Raw genomic sequence first — 14,542 nt, forward strand, 5'->3', positions numbered from 1 at the left:
CGAGACACATTGAAGTGTCTTGCCCACGAGACACATTGAAGTGTCTTGCCCACGAGACACATTGAAGTGCCTCGCCCGTGAGACACAATGAAGTTTCTCGCAGGTGAGACACTTTGTCTAAGTTTCGGTTCTGCTGTTTCGTCGATTTTCGCGTCCTGTTGTTTCGTCGTTTCGTCATTTCGCACATTCCTTCGCATGTTCCTTCGCTTCCTTTTAGCATCAGATAAACTTCTTTGACTGGACATCGACGTTCATTGTCTTCTCTTCATCTCGAGCTACGTTCGGGAACCTATAGGTAAATTTTAACGCCTACAACCATCAACCCTAGCAAAGATCATTGGCCTACCTCAGAGAGAGTATTTAAATACTTAAAATGTATAGTTGACTATTGCTTGACTTACACTGTGTACCCTGATGCTATAGAAGGGTATAGTGATGCTATCTGGGTCATGAATTCTAACAGTGTAAAGTCTACATCTGGATATGTTTTCCTTTTTGGTGGTGCTGTTGTATCCTAAAAATCCTGTAAGTAAACAGTAATTGCCAAGAGCGTCATGTAATCTGAACAAATTGCTCTTGATACCACTTGCACAGAAACAGAATGGTTAAAAGATCTACTTTCTGGACTTCCTTTAGTCCCTAAACCCTCTCCTTCAATTTTCATTCACTCTGATTCTAGATCTAACATAGAGCTTCTAAAGCAAGTGCATGTCAATAAAAAACTAAACAAACATATTCAAATAAGATATAAATCTGTACAACGCCTGCTAGGCAAAGTTGTGATTTTGGACTTTATAAAGTCTGAAAAGAATCTTGTTGACACTTTGACTAAGGGTTTATCTAGGACCATGGTTCTGGATTCATCGAGAAAGATGGAGTTAAGCCCATAAGTGAGGTCACTGACAGTGATAACCCAACCTTTATTTGGAGACTTAGTCCCAATATTGGTTTAATGTGGTAGAAACAAGCTAGACTAGTGATACTTATGTGGAGCATCGACCTAGATATATTCATATATCATTATGTAGCATCTACTACTACCCCTTCTCTATGGTGGCGATGCACTTATAATACAGCTGGTTAGGCTGAGTTTTACTTTTAATAAGTCCAACGCGTGTATTACAGAGGGTATGATATCCAGCTGTAGTACCATTGGAGGACTTACCTACGTGAGAGGAATTGTAATGGCTGTGGTTGAGGGGGGGGGAGCTAACTCCTAAAAACTCTCATGAGTCAGTTTATTGTGAGCATGACCTTTAACGCTCAACCCACTTTGCTCAATATTTGAAGACTTATTTTGTGTGTTTTCGTCAATACCCGGTTAAAGGGGCTTAATTCAAGGCCTAGTCCATTATGTCCCTCATGTGGCGATGAACTCACTAAGAAAATGTTCAAAGCCGAAAGCTACCTCTCCTAAATTTATGGCAACCTATATTTGTTTTATGATTTATTGATTTATTTATTGATTTATGGGGGGGGGGGGGGGGGATTGCTGGCTATGTTATTGAGAAAATACAATTTTGCCTTTGTGAATAGTCCCACATTGGAAAATAAAATGAATATTTGGTGGTTTAAATTGCATCTCCTCTTATTGGGCTTTGAGTAATGTTTTGGGTTTTGTATTATTTGGGCTTTGCATAACACACACGCGCGCACACCACGCCACGCCGCTTCGCACGCGCGTGTTTTTGTTTTCTCTGGCTTTATTTTGCACGTTTTTTGTGTGCGTAACGGCTGAGAGAATTATGTGTAATGGTCGAATGTTATGCGCGTTTTTTGCGTATGTTACGCGGAGTTCACTCAATGGTTATGGGTTATGAACACTATATATAGCCGTGGGGTGAGCTCAGAATAGATACAGAAAGCAAAAATCTCTTCTCATCTCTTTGAAAGAAAATTATTTTGTCTTTCCCCCCTCTAAAAGATTTTCAGTTTTAGTCTATTGGACAATCTTCTTCATCTGAGCTAAAGCTCTGTTCTCTCGCCTGAGTATAGAGGTCGGCCGATTCTGGGAGTTTTTACTGCTAGAGGAGAGGGGATCATCTGTGCCAGGGCGATAGACGGGTCATTTATCTTCTAGGGCAGTGTTTACACGACTGCTCCCGATCAGGTCAGATTTTCTGATTCTTTTTACATTCGGGTTTATTTGTTAATTTGCATGCTATAAGCTTAGTATTTGATTTATAACCAACATTTCTAACATATATTTTAGTATGATTTCTGTTGTGCGCAGCAAAAATTTCGGCAGAGTTTCTGGTGCATAATAAGAGAGAAAGATCAATAAGAATTCTTGTTTCTCAAAGGGAACAAGAATCTGAAGCCTAATATCCCATCAAAGTGAGATATTAGCTCTTCTTCTCGTCAGCTCTAGGACTGCGCGTCGAGGGATCCTAAAAAACTATTACAATAGCCACAAACTCAAACAAACCAATTTTACGTGGTTCGGCAAACTGCCTATGTCCACGAGGCAAGGAAGGGGAGATCTACTAATAGAGGGAGAGATACAACTGGGGTTTATAATCACTCAATCTAAACCCTCTCAAACAATCTCTCAATCTCTCACAAAAGGGATACTAAAACCTAAAAGACGCTGCACAGAACTCCTCTTCAAAACAGCCAAAAAAACAATCTGCTTTTCTCTCTCTGCTTTGGTTGCACGTCGCCCCTCTGTTGTTTTTTTTCTTGTACCTGCCTCTGCTCAATCTTGCACAGCCGCAAAATTCTCTCCCTGCACACCTTTTCGTACTTGCCCACCTGCCTCCTTTTCACCCAAGAAACCCTAGGACAAAAGTCCTTTTTATAGGCTGCAGGCTATGTAGGCAATCGGGTGGGCCTTGTCCAAAAAACCGAAGCTAATCACAAGTGCCTCTCAAAAATCCGCTGGACATTTTCAATTCTCCAAAGCTTGTGGCCCCCACAAGCATCTCTTCACGTGGTTTTCAAAAAACCTTAGCCTCTTATCACTTTACATGGTAGCTTACTGTACTCATGTGGTCCCCACAAGCATGCCTCCAACAATTCTCCACCTCGGTGAAGTTTTCTCAAAACTGAGCCGACACCAAAACATCCAAATGTCCCACTTGTTGTGACCAATAAGAACTCAATCCACAATAAGTTGAGAACCCGAACGAGAGTCCCAACAATCTCACCACTATCAAACTCCAAACCAGCTGCATCGTAAAGACTGCCTACGTATCCTCTTGCCCAAGGAATCAAGCCGAACGTAGTTCACCCAAATGGCCGCTAACGACCTCAATCCAATAGAAGAGTTCACAACCCTTCTCTAATATCATCAACTCTGCGGCTGATAGTACCTCCAATGGCCTCAAACACCTCCACCTGAGGCGAACCAATGGCCATATCCAAACTATGTCTGCCAGCTGCACTCGATTCAAAACTCAACTCATCATCTGCATCCAAAACAAACTGATCCCTTAACTGTGTCACCTCAGCTGGAATCCCAAATGATACAGTATGATCTGGAGTAATCTTCACCCAATGTGGAGTAGCATCACTCTCCACCCGCTGCGATACATCTAAGATCTGTCCAAAACTCTTCACCTGCTGAGAGTCAAATAGCTCCCTCATCGAAGCCTCAACCAAAGTGACACTACCAGACCTATCTTCCAATGGAGTTTTACCTCCAATCACAGCAGTTGACAACTTTTTAATAAGATGACCCAAATATGTCGAAGCCTCTGTCCAGAAACTCATCTGCAAACCATTGCTTGACCGTCAACACCGTTCCTCCTCTAGCAAGACACGGTTCTCCAAATTTGCCACCCTATCTGGTTGCCCCAAGATTTCCTTTCCAATGAAGTATCTCGAAATGCCATGAGCTCGGCTCCAATATAGAAATAGGTCCATCTTGTACCTCCTACCAAAACCAGAATGGAGTACCTTCACCTTTCTGTCTATCACACACTTCTTCAATCTGTTGGATACTACTAGGACTTTCTCCGAAGGGGATTTGGTTGCAACCCAAACACGCCTAGAACAGTCACCAATAAAGGAAACCAAACTTCTATTACCTCCCAATGATGCCCCCTTGGAAGGCCCCCAAACATCCACGTGAACTCCTCCAAAATGACCCTCAGCACGGTGAATAGAGGTGCCAAACTTCACCTCGGTCTTCTTGCTCACATCAACATGTTCACTGGACTTTAAATTGCAGGTCTTTACACCCTCTTTCAATCTATGCGAGGAATCAATACTGGAATGGCCAAGCCCCAAATGCCGCAGTCTAGTCGAATCAACAGAAGTCGCCAGTTCTCCACCTGCCATTATACCTCCAGTCAAGTAATACAGGTTATTCCTCCTGACGCCCTTCATCAAAATACGAGAGTCTCTCGCAATCTCGAGAACCATGTCCTCAACACGAACCTTCAGACCCTCTCCAACCAAAGCTCCAATCGAGATCAAGTTCTTCCTAAAAAAAGAAACATATCTCACATCATTTAACTCCCTAACAGTCCCGTAAAATATTTTTATGCGAATTCTTCCTATCCCAAGGATCTGGCATGCACGGTTATCAGTCATGTACATCACACCACTATACAGCTTCTCAAAACTAGAGAACCATTTCCTTCTATGGCACACATGATAGGTCGCACCACTATCCAACATCCATTCAGATTCATCTGAATAGCTATCTGTAGGACTGATAGAAAGCGAATAAATAGAATAGTCAGAATTATTACCATCCGATACGATGTTTGCTTCTGATGATGGTTGCTTTCCTTTTCCCTTCTGCTTATTCTTCATCCATTCATCGAGCTTTGGGCAGTCTTTCTTCCAATGACCAGTCTCCTTGCACCAAGCACACTGATCTTTTCCTACTCTAGACTGTGACTTCCAATTCTTTCGGTTTGGATTCTTCCCTCTTGCGACCAACGCCTCTGCTACTGGCTCAACTGAAGCCTCCTTATCCTTCTTTCGAAGCTGATAATTCATAAGTGCAGCGGTGACCTCACTATACGAAAGGGTTGCCTTCCCATTAATAAGAGTAAGGACGAATGTCTCATATTCCTCCTCTGGCAAGGAACTCAACAACAGCAACGTCTTGTCCTCATCTTCAATTATGACATCCACATTCGCCAAATCCGCAAGAAGCTTTGTGTAGGTGTTCATGTGATCTCTAATTGAGGTTCCCTTCTTTAACTGGAAACGATAAAGTCTCCTCTTCAAATGCAAGCGATTTTTCACACTCTTGGTCAAATACTTGCTTTCGAGAATCTCCCAAATCTTCTTAGCAGAAGTCTCATTCATCACATCATATTTTAGATCTTGAGTCAAACAAGATCTAATCACACCACACGCCGTTCGATTCATCTTCTTCCAAACCTTCTCTTCAATCTCATCTGGCTTGCCATCTAACTCTAAGATATCCTCCAAATTCTGCGCGTTCAGCGCATCCAAAACCTCACATCTCCATAATCCAAAGTTGTTTGTGACATTAAACTTTTCCACATCTATCTTCATAGAGTGGATATTCAAACTCTGAATGGTCTTCGCGCCAGAAGCACCACCCTCGACACCCGAAACACCTTCTTTCCCCGACATCTTTCTCAACGCACCAACGAACGAAGAATAGATCCAAAACTGAAAAGATAGAGTCTTTTACCAAAAGATCCCACCTTTATCACCAAACGAAGCCCTAAACGAGCCTCCAAATTGATCTACTCCTCCAAATAGCCCAAGCGTAGTCCGAGCTCTGATACCACTTGTTATGCGCAGCGGAAATTTCGGCATAGTTTCTGGTGCACAATAAGAGAGAAAGATTAATAAGAATTCTTGTTTCTCAAAGGGAACAAGAATCTGAAGCCTAATACCCCATCAAAGTGAGATATTAGCTCTTCCTCTCGTCAGCTCTAGGACTGCGCGTCGAGGGATCCTAAAAAACTATTACAATGGCCACAAACTCAAATAAACTAATTTTACGTGGTTCGGCAAACTGCCTACGTCCACGGGGCAAGGAGGGGGAGATCTACTAATAGAGGGAGAGATACAACTGGGGTTTACAATCACTCAATCTAAACCCTCTCAAACAATCTCTCAATCTCTCACAAAAGGGATACTAAAACCTAAAAGACGCTGCACAGAACTCCTCTTCAAAACAGCCAAAAAAACAATCTGCTTTTCTCTCTCTGCTTTGGTTGCACGTCGCCCCTCTGTTGTTTTTTTTCTTGTACCTGCCTCTGCTCAATCTTGCACAGCCGCAAAATTCTCTCCCTGCACACCTTTTCGTACTTGCCCACCTGCCTCCTTTTCACCCAAGAAACCCTAGGACAAAAGTCCTTTTTATAGGCTGCAGGCTATGTAGGCAATCGGGTGGGCCTTGTCCAAAAAACCGAAGCTAATCACAAGTGCCTCTCAAAAATCCGCTGGACATTTTCAATTCTCCAAAGCTTGTGGCCCCCACAAGCATCTCTTCACGTGGTTTTCAAAAAACCTTAGCCTCTTATCACTTTACATGGTAGCTTACTGTACTCGTGTGGCCCCCACAAGCATGCCTCCAACAATTTCTAACTTTAATCATACAATAATCAAATCAAATTTATTAATACTTAGAGTGAGACATGTTCAAAATGCAATGTTTAAAGAAAACAAGAGGCCGTGCTTTGCATGAGGTACACACTCGTAACTACTAGCTACAAAAAAGAGAGAGGATGTATAAGTGCAATGTGGAGAAAACTATTCGGTATATGCATGGGTAGGCCTGTCCATCCGGGCCGGCCCGGGCCGGCCCGGCCCGGAAATCCGGGCCCAATTATCACATCAACAATATACAACTATGATTAAAATGATAGTAGCCATGTAGGCCTGTCCATCCGGGCCGGCCCGGCCCGGAAATCCGGGCCCGGGCCGGGCAAAACCGGGACCCGGACCCGGGTACCCCGGGCCCGACCGGGCTGGGTTCCGGGCTGGCCCGGGTGATTTTCTTTTTTTTTTATTTTTTTTCCAAATTTTTTTAATGTTATTTAAATTATAAATTATAAAAAAAGACAAGAAAATTAATAAAAACAATAATTTTATTAATTACTTAAAATGACATAAATTACAAATAAAAAATGATAAAAACAAATTCTTTATTAATAATTAATAAATCATTTACAAATTACAAGTACAAATTTATTTTGGAATTAATCGCATCACAATAGATAAGTAAATCCCAACTAGGTTGGCACCTACTCACCTATATCACTATCATTTGCAATTATTTCCAAAATAATTCTTTACAAATTTTAAGCTAAGATATAAAAACTACAATCTATTCTTTATATCTATCTGCTAGTCCCAATTCTTCAAATTTATCTTCAATTCCAGCCATCCGATCGATGCCTTGCGTTCGCTTCTCGTACCTCCACCAATCTTGTAGGCACATCACCGCTTGTACAGTATACGGATCCAAGCATGTCCTGTGATCGTCGATCAAACGACCTGCTGTGCTGAAGGCGGATTCCGAAGCTACCGTCGAAACCTGCACTGTTAGTAAGTCACGAACCATGGTGGAAAGTATAGGATATGAAACTGATCCATATACTTTCCACCATTGCAAAATATCTAAAGCATTTCCTTGACATCTAACTAAAGAAGCAGAAAAATATTCATCTATTTCAGAAACCTCCGATGATGACGATCCAAGTCCAGATCCACCAGTTAGCTCGGCTACCATTGCATTCTATTTCAGAACCCCCCGATGATGACGATCCAAGTCCAGATCCACCAGTTAGCTCGGCTACCATTGCATACCTATCAAAACTTACACTTTTACCTCGGGCTCGGGATGAGCTCGAAGAAACCGAAGCTGCAGACTGTTGTGCAGCTACACCATGTCTAGCTGCATACTCATCATATAAAGTTTGAAAATAATTTCTAATAAGTAAATGATGAGTAGTAGCATTCAGGGTGGTTCCATCATCTAAGTCTATAACCTGTCCACCATACAATGACTGTAACAAACTTCGAAGGCCAATATCCTTCAAGCATGGATCAATAAGAACCCCCAAACCAAAAATATGAGGAATAGGCCTAAAATACTTATTAAATTTGCTCTCCATTTCAAAAACCATAGGTCCAAAAGTAGCATCCAAACGATATTTATCAAAAAAATTTTGAATATTTAAAATTTGTAAAGCAGCTAAAGTAATGGTTGGATAATAACAGCCAGATAATAACATGGTAGCATCATAAAAAACTTGTAACATTTCATTTAAATTACATATAACTGTCCATTCATCTTCAGTTATTCCATAAGTGCTACCAGAACTAGAACTAGAAGCATAATAGTTTATAAAATCAGTTATAATGTCTTTATATTCTATTGCTACACTTAACATTGCATATGTGGAATTCCACCTATGGTCAACATCTTTTGGAATTAGTCTAGGCTTTACATTTTTTCTTTTACAAAATTGTTTCCATCTTTTAAGTCTTTGTTCAGAAGCACTATGCATGTAAGCAACTGTTCTAACCTTTTCTATCATGGGTTTAATTTCAGTAAATGCACTTTGAACAATTAAATTTAAAATATGACAGATGCACCTAATATGAAAAAGATCACCATGACATGGCAATGATAAAGATGATCTGATAAAATCAACAGCTACATTGTTATTACTTGCATTATCTAGTGAAAGAGAAAATATTCTTTGTGAAATTTCTAAGTTCATAAGTTCTTCAATTATTAAATTTGCAACATTATATAGCACCAGTATGTGACTCTTCTATTACAATAAAAGAAACAACTCTTTTAAACATTTGCCAATTTTCATCAATCCAGTGTGCTGTGATACATAAATATCCAGTTTGTGCTCTAGATGTCTAAATATCAGAAGTTAAAGAAAATTTACAGTTTAAATTTTTAAAATAAGAAATTATTTTTTCTTGTTCTTGCTGATAATATTTTAAAATATCACGTTGACAGGTTTGACGAGAAAATTTTTTAAATGCAGGATAAAAACCATCTCTAAACATATCTTCAAATTCATCATCTTCTACTAATTTAAAATGAATGTTTTTAAGAATGATAAACCTGATTACGCATTTCCTGGCTCTGGCAGCATCATAGTTCTAACTACCGAGACTACCAGAAGAGGAGGATTGAGAAATCATAGATTGTTGGATATCACCTTGAGGAGTCTGGCCTTTGTTGTGTTTATCTAAATGGCGTTTGAGGTGGTTGGTGCCGCTCTTATGATGAGCTTGAAAAATCTTGCCGCACAAAGCACACTTAGCCTTCTGGGTGAGGATCCTACCGTGTTCATCCTTGGTGACGTCGATCTTCTCGTAAAAATTCCACACATCGGATCTTGGCCGTTTAGGAGCTCTTGGTGCAGATTTGTCGCCACCGGATTCGGGATTAACTTCGGTAGGAGGACTTATAGTAGGAGGACTCATAGTAGGAGGACTCATTTCAGGATCAGGAGAAATGTTTTGTTCTTCATAATCAGATCCGGAAGCCATTTGATGAAAGGATTAGAATGTATAAATAAGATAGTATAAGAGTATAAGAGAGAGTATAAGAGTATAAGAGAGAAGAGATGAGTTTTTGGTGTGAAGAAAACAAATGAAAACCCCCCTCTATTTATAGAACCAGCCCCCTAGGCAAATGACCAAAATAACCTCACAAAATACCCGTTTTTTGACCGTTTTTGGGGGCAAAACGGGCAAATGGCCAATCTGGCCGTCGGCCCGGCCACACGGCCGTTTTGGGCCACAACGGTCCAGCCTTGGTGACCGTTGTGGCCGGGCCGGGCCGGGCCAGGCCCGGCCGTTTTCACACAACGGTCACTATTGGTGACCGTTGTGGCCGCCCGGCTTTTTTTCCGGCAACGGTCACCGATTTGTGACCGTTGGCCACACGGGCCGGCGGCTCCGGCCCGGGTTGCCCGGCCGGATGATGCCGGCGCCGTACTGTTCCGGGCCGGGAGCCGCTGAGGCAACCTGGACCCGGGCCGGAACCCGGCCTGGCCCGGGATTTCGGGCCGAGGCGCGGCCGGGCGCCTGGTCCGACCGGGCCGGGGCCGGGCCGGGCGGCGGCCCGGCGGTAAAATGGACAGCCGGCTAAAATGGGTGCCTTCAATTATTAGGACAGCGCCGGATTGCTTGAAGCAACCAACTTCAGGGTCAAAACAAAGCGAAAACAAACAATTCCAGAGACATCCAAACGATTGTACTTCACATAGGGCTTTATCAAACCCAATAAGCTTTAGTATTTGCTGCAATCAACTTGTTTTTTTGGTGTAACGTGAATCGGGATACATCTTTTATAAGGCACACAAGTATTTTACCGTGCGATGCACGGATCAGTGCTATTTGTTAACGCCATCATCTACTCTCTTGTGTTTTTTTTTTGGAAATTTTTGTGTGTGTTACTTGTGCTGTTTTGTATAACGTAACTTAAGTTTTATATCTTAATGTTTTATTTTCTTTTGAAATTCACTTTCATACATTACCTTGCACCTGTTAATTAGCATTGATACAAGTAGTTAAAATTTGCTTGTTGACATAATTATCTAGTATCCTTATTTAAATTTTTTGGCATTATTGTACTTGACAGCAAATTATAATATTAATTAGTAAATAAATTTTCCATATTTCTTTTAGACGATGCAACTGTAGAGAGGTGTTTCTTTAAGACAATGTGTATGTGAAAAGTAAGTAAATTTTACTCTGTTTTAACAAAAGCAATCTAACAATTGCTAAGCATGAGCTAGTGTTACTATGTGAATTATTGTAACTTTCACTTGCATTAATAATAAATCAACCTTGTGCCATAGACATTTAACTTAATTTGAAAAAAATAAATTAAAAAACTAATTAAAAAACTTTGTCATTAATACAGAACTTGATGATAAAAAAACAATCAATATAAATTAATTATATCGATTATCATAATGCAATTGGAGTAGTGAGTATAAATAATAGATACTCTTGTCTATATTTGCAATGCGTAGGACTGTAGTAATTACAACTTCGTTTCAATAGTTATTTTCTTCACATGAAAAGTTATAATTCTAAATTAGCTAGTAAAATTGTCAAAACAGAAATAAATATAGCAATGTGCAGAATCAAGATTCTTGTATAAGAAATCTTCATCTTACTTCTTTTTTTATGTGATTTATAACCAAAATAATGTTCATTATGATCTATAATGTTCATTATGATCCATACATTCAAAAGTTTACAAAGATAAAAAATCACATAGATTAGATATTTCTAGTTTATAAGTCTAATGACCTAGAAATGAATGGTCTGTAGTGATTCAACATATCATTTATTTCTAGTTGCTTGATTTATAAGAAAGAAAATTCCAAATCATATGATTTTTTATCCATGTACATTTGATGACACATAGATTACAGTGAATGGTTTGCATTTACAAGATAGATAGGAAAGATGTATTATAACATATGTGTGTAACTAAGTTACACCATTGGATCATGTTTGGCAAATGGTTAAGGAAGATAGGTTAAGAAGAATGATTATCATAGTTAACTAATTTGATAACCCAAAGAAATAAATTATTAACATGTTAAATAAGTTTTATTTTAGCTATTCTGATCAGTTTTCTTGTTTGGGAATAACAATGATTTTGACTATTTTTTTTATTAGAGATGCTAACTCTTACTCTTTCTAAATAGGAGTATTAGTAAACCCATCATTTTGAGGGGTTAACTCATTTTAATACATCTAAAGGGCTTAACTTAACCCTTATACATTTTTTTGAATTTGACAAATTATAAAGAGCTAACTCACTTTAACCATTGTATACTTTTTTTGTGTTTGACAGGTTAAGAATGGTTTAAGTCTCCTTAACCCCTCACTTAACCCATTGCCAACAAACACCCGTGTATTGTAACCAGCCCTTATTTAAAAATCTTGCATTTGGTTAACCTTTTGCAGTGTGATAAGAATAACTAAATGCAATAGTTGCAGTGAGATGATCAAAATGCACCTTCTCAGAGCATGTTTGGCAACTTTCAATTATAATCTACTTGACTTATTATCCATAAATGGATTATAAGCAAGTGATTTATAAGCCAAAATGTTTTGTAAATTTAGTAGATTAAATTCATTCCTAATAGTAAAGTGTATGACAACTGATTAGTTTATGAGCTATCATTACTGTCAAAATGACCATAAAAACATTTAATGGCATTGGAGATAGATAAATGGAGTTTGGAATTTTGTGAAATGTGAGGGCTACATTGGATTTTTACTTGGTCAAACCCTGTGGCTTATAAGCCACCAAAAAATAAACTAGGACACCCCATCTTATTTTTTAGTGACTTCTAATTAGAAATAAATCATTTGTTAAATATGTCAAATGGCTTATAAGTCACATAAATGACTTATATAAGCTACTTTGACAGCTTGTCAAACATGCTCTCAATGTTAGGAATACCAATAGATATGGAATATTGGTTTGTGCTTGCTCAATCTATCTTTCTTCAAATTTCAATCTTTCAAAAAACCAATAAACCTTTTATAAAATGGAACTTCTAATCTTATAAGCTACATAATATGGCTTCTTATAGCTTATATTATTTCATTTAATTAAAACATGGATAAATTATACCAAACCCCCAAGAATTTCATCATTTGCAGTAAACCACCAATAACTTTCAAAATCACACTAAGTGTCTAGGAACTTTCAGCGTATTGTAATGAACCCCCCATGTCCTTCAAGATCACAAACCCCCAATAACTTTGGATTACAAAAAAACACCTAATAGATTTTGAGATTTAGCAAATAATCCCCATAAATCATAACTTAAAAACAACATAAAAAGCACCGTGAAGGCAATTTTAGCCAAAAAAACGGTTAGGGTTTGGGACATCAACTTGGCCGCGAGAAAGACATGAATGACAAAAGAAGAGAGATTTCTACTTTTATATTTGAAAATATTAAAAGGTCACAAGAGTTTTTTCTAAATAATTTAAGGGGTATTTAAGTCTTTTTGAGTCACACGAGTTGCCCGCGCCTTGTCAGATATAATGACATTAACTTTGGAGATTTCTTACAAAAGTTATTGGGAATAGTGTGATTTTGTAAGTTATTGGTGGCTTGACTACAGAACGCCAAACATTCACGGGGGTTTATTGTGATTTTTTTTTACGAGGGGAAAGAATAAAGCCTCGCACAGAAGACCTCAGCGCTTTGTACCTTTCTCAAAATAGTCGTTACAAATAAAGAACCATATTTTGAAAATACTGAAAGTTAAGGAAGGTTTTCCAATAATTGTCCAAAGTTAGGGGAGTTTTCTGATATTTATCCTAAATTTACCATTACAATTTTATCAGCCGACAAGAAAGATTTCGATCGTACCAGTGCATCGCTCGGAGCCTGATGAACATCGTTGATTGTTCTTTTTCGAGAAGAAGGTGATTGGGGAGTGGAGGGCTGACACGTGTCAACTTGATAGAACGAGTCATTTGGGCAGCACCAGTCCTACTACTATCAGACCAACATCCAATCTCCAATCTAACGTCTCCGACGAAAGCATTACATTTCATTCCTTGATTCAACAAATCCGGTCGTTGGACCTAACTATTAGAAGTAAACAGTAAATTAAATATGTAACTTTCTTAATTATGAAATAGAAAATAGTGAAACTAGTACTTATTTTGTTTGTTTTATATATTTTTAGAAGTAACGAAAATAATACTTTATCATCTTTTTTTATTTATTTGTTTGTTTGGATGTAAAATTGGATATATTATTTAAGATCATCTGTCCTTAGTAAATCTTTAATTTAAGTGGACCTCACTTTTTATCCGCTTCCCATCTATTTCTGAGCTTTTCAAGGGCGGAAAAAAAAATCTAGGAAGTAGAATACCTAGACGACACATCTGTATTTATGGAAGTAGCTAAAGTAGTCTTTTCGGAGAAACAAACATAATTTTTTACTTGAAGTAGAAGAAACTTCATCTACTTCAGTTACTTCTTTGCTACTGTCGTCCAAACAAACAAGTTGAGCAAAATTTTTAGAAAACTAATATTTTTAGAATAAAAATTAAGTTTTGGGTTATTATAAGATTCCAAAAGTTAGGTTTGTTTCAAATTTTTTTAAAGAAAATATTTTTTAAAAGAGAAAAAAACATTAACTTTTTTTAGACAACACAAATCCTATCTGCTTTTCCTCTCTCTCTCTATATATATGATGGTTCTTTTCTTATTCTTTGAAAATGAAACAAACATGAGTTTTAGATATACTTTCCTATTATTTAATTTATCATTTTAAATCAAACACAAGTTTTGAAAAAAATTTAAATTTTAAATCCATTTCCATAATTTTATGGAAATGAAAAAGGAAATAGCAGCAGCGCCCAAGGGCATTCTCGTAATCCATCATATACCTTTCGTTGACGAAAAAAAAACCTCTTTAAAAAGAACCGAGGGCAGTTGCTGCTGATTCGTGTCCCATCTCACAGCCTCTTCACCCCCTCAGCTTTTGGGAATCGATCGAGAGATGGGAGCGAGAAAGAGGACGCTCTCAATTAACACGGAGAAAGCGAGAGGACCAGAGGCGGGAGG

This window comes from Asparagus officinalis, chromosome 5 (assembly GCF_001876935.1).
Source record: "Asparagus officinalis chromosome 5, Aspof.V1, whole genome shotgun sequence".
Classification (NCBI taxonomy): Eukaryota; Viridiplantae; Streptophyta; class Magnoliopsida; order Asparagales; family Asparagaceae; genus Asparagus; species Asparagus officinalis.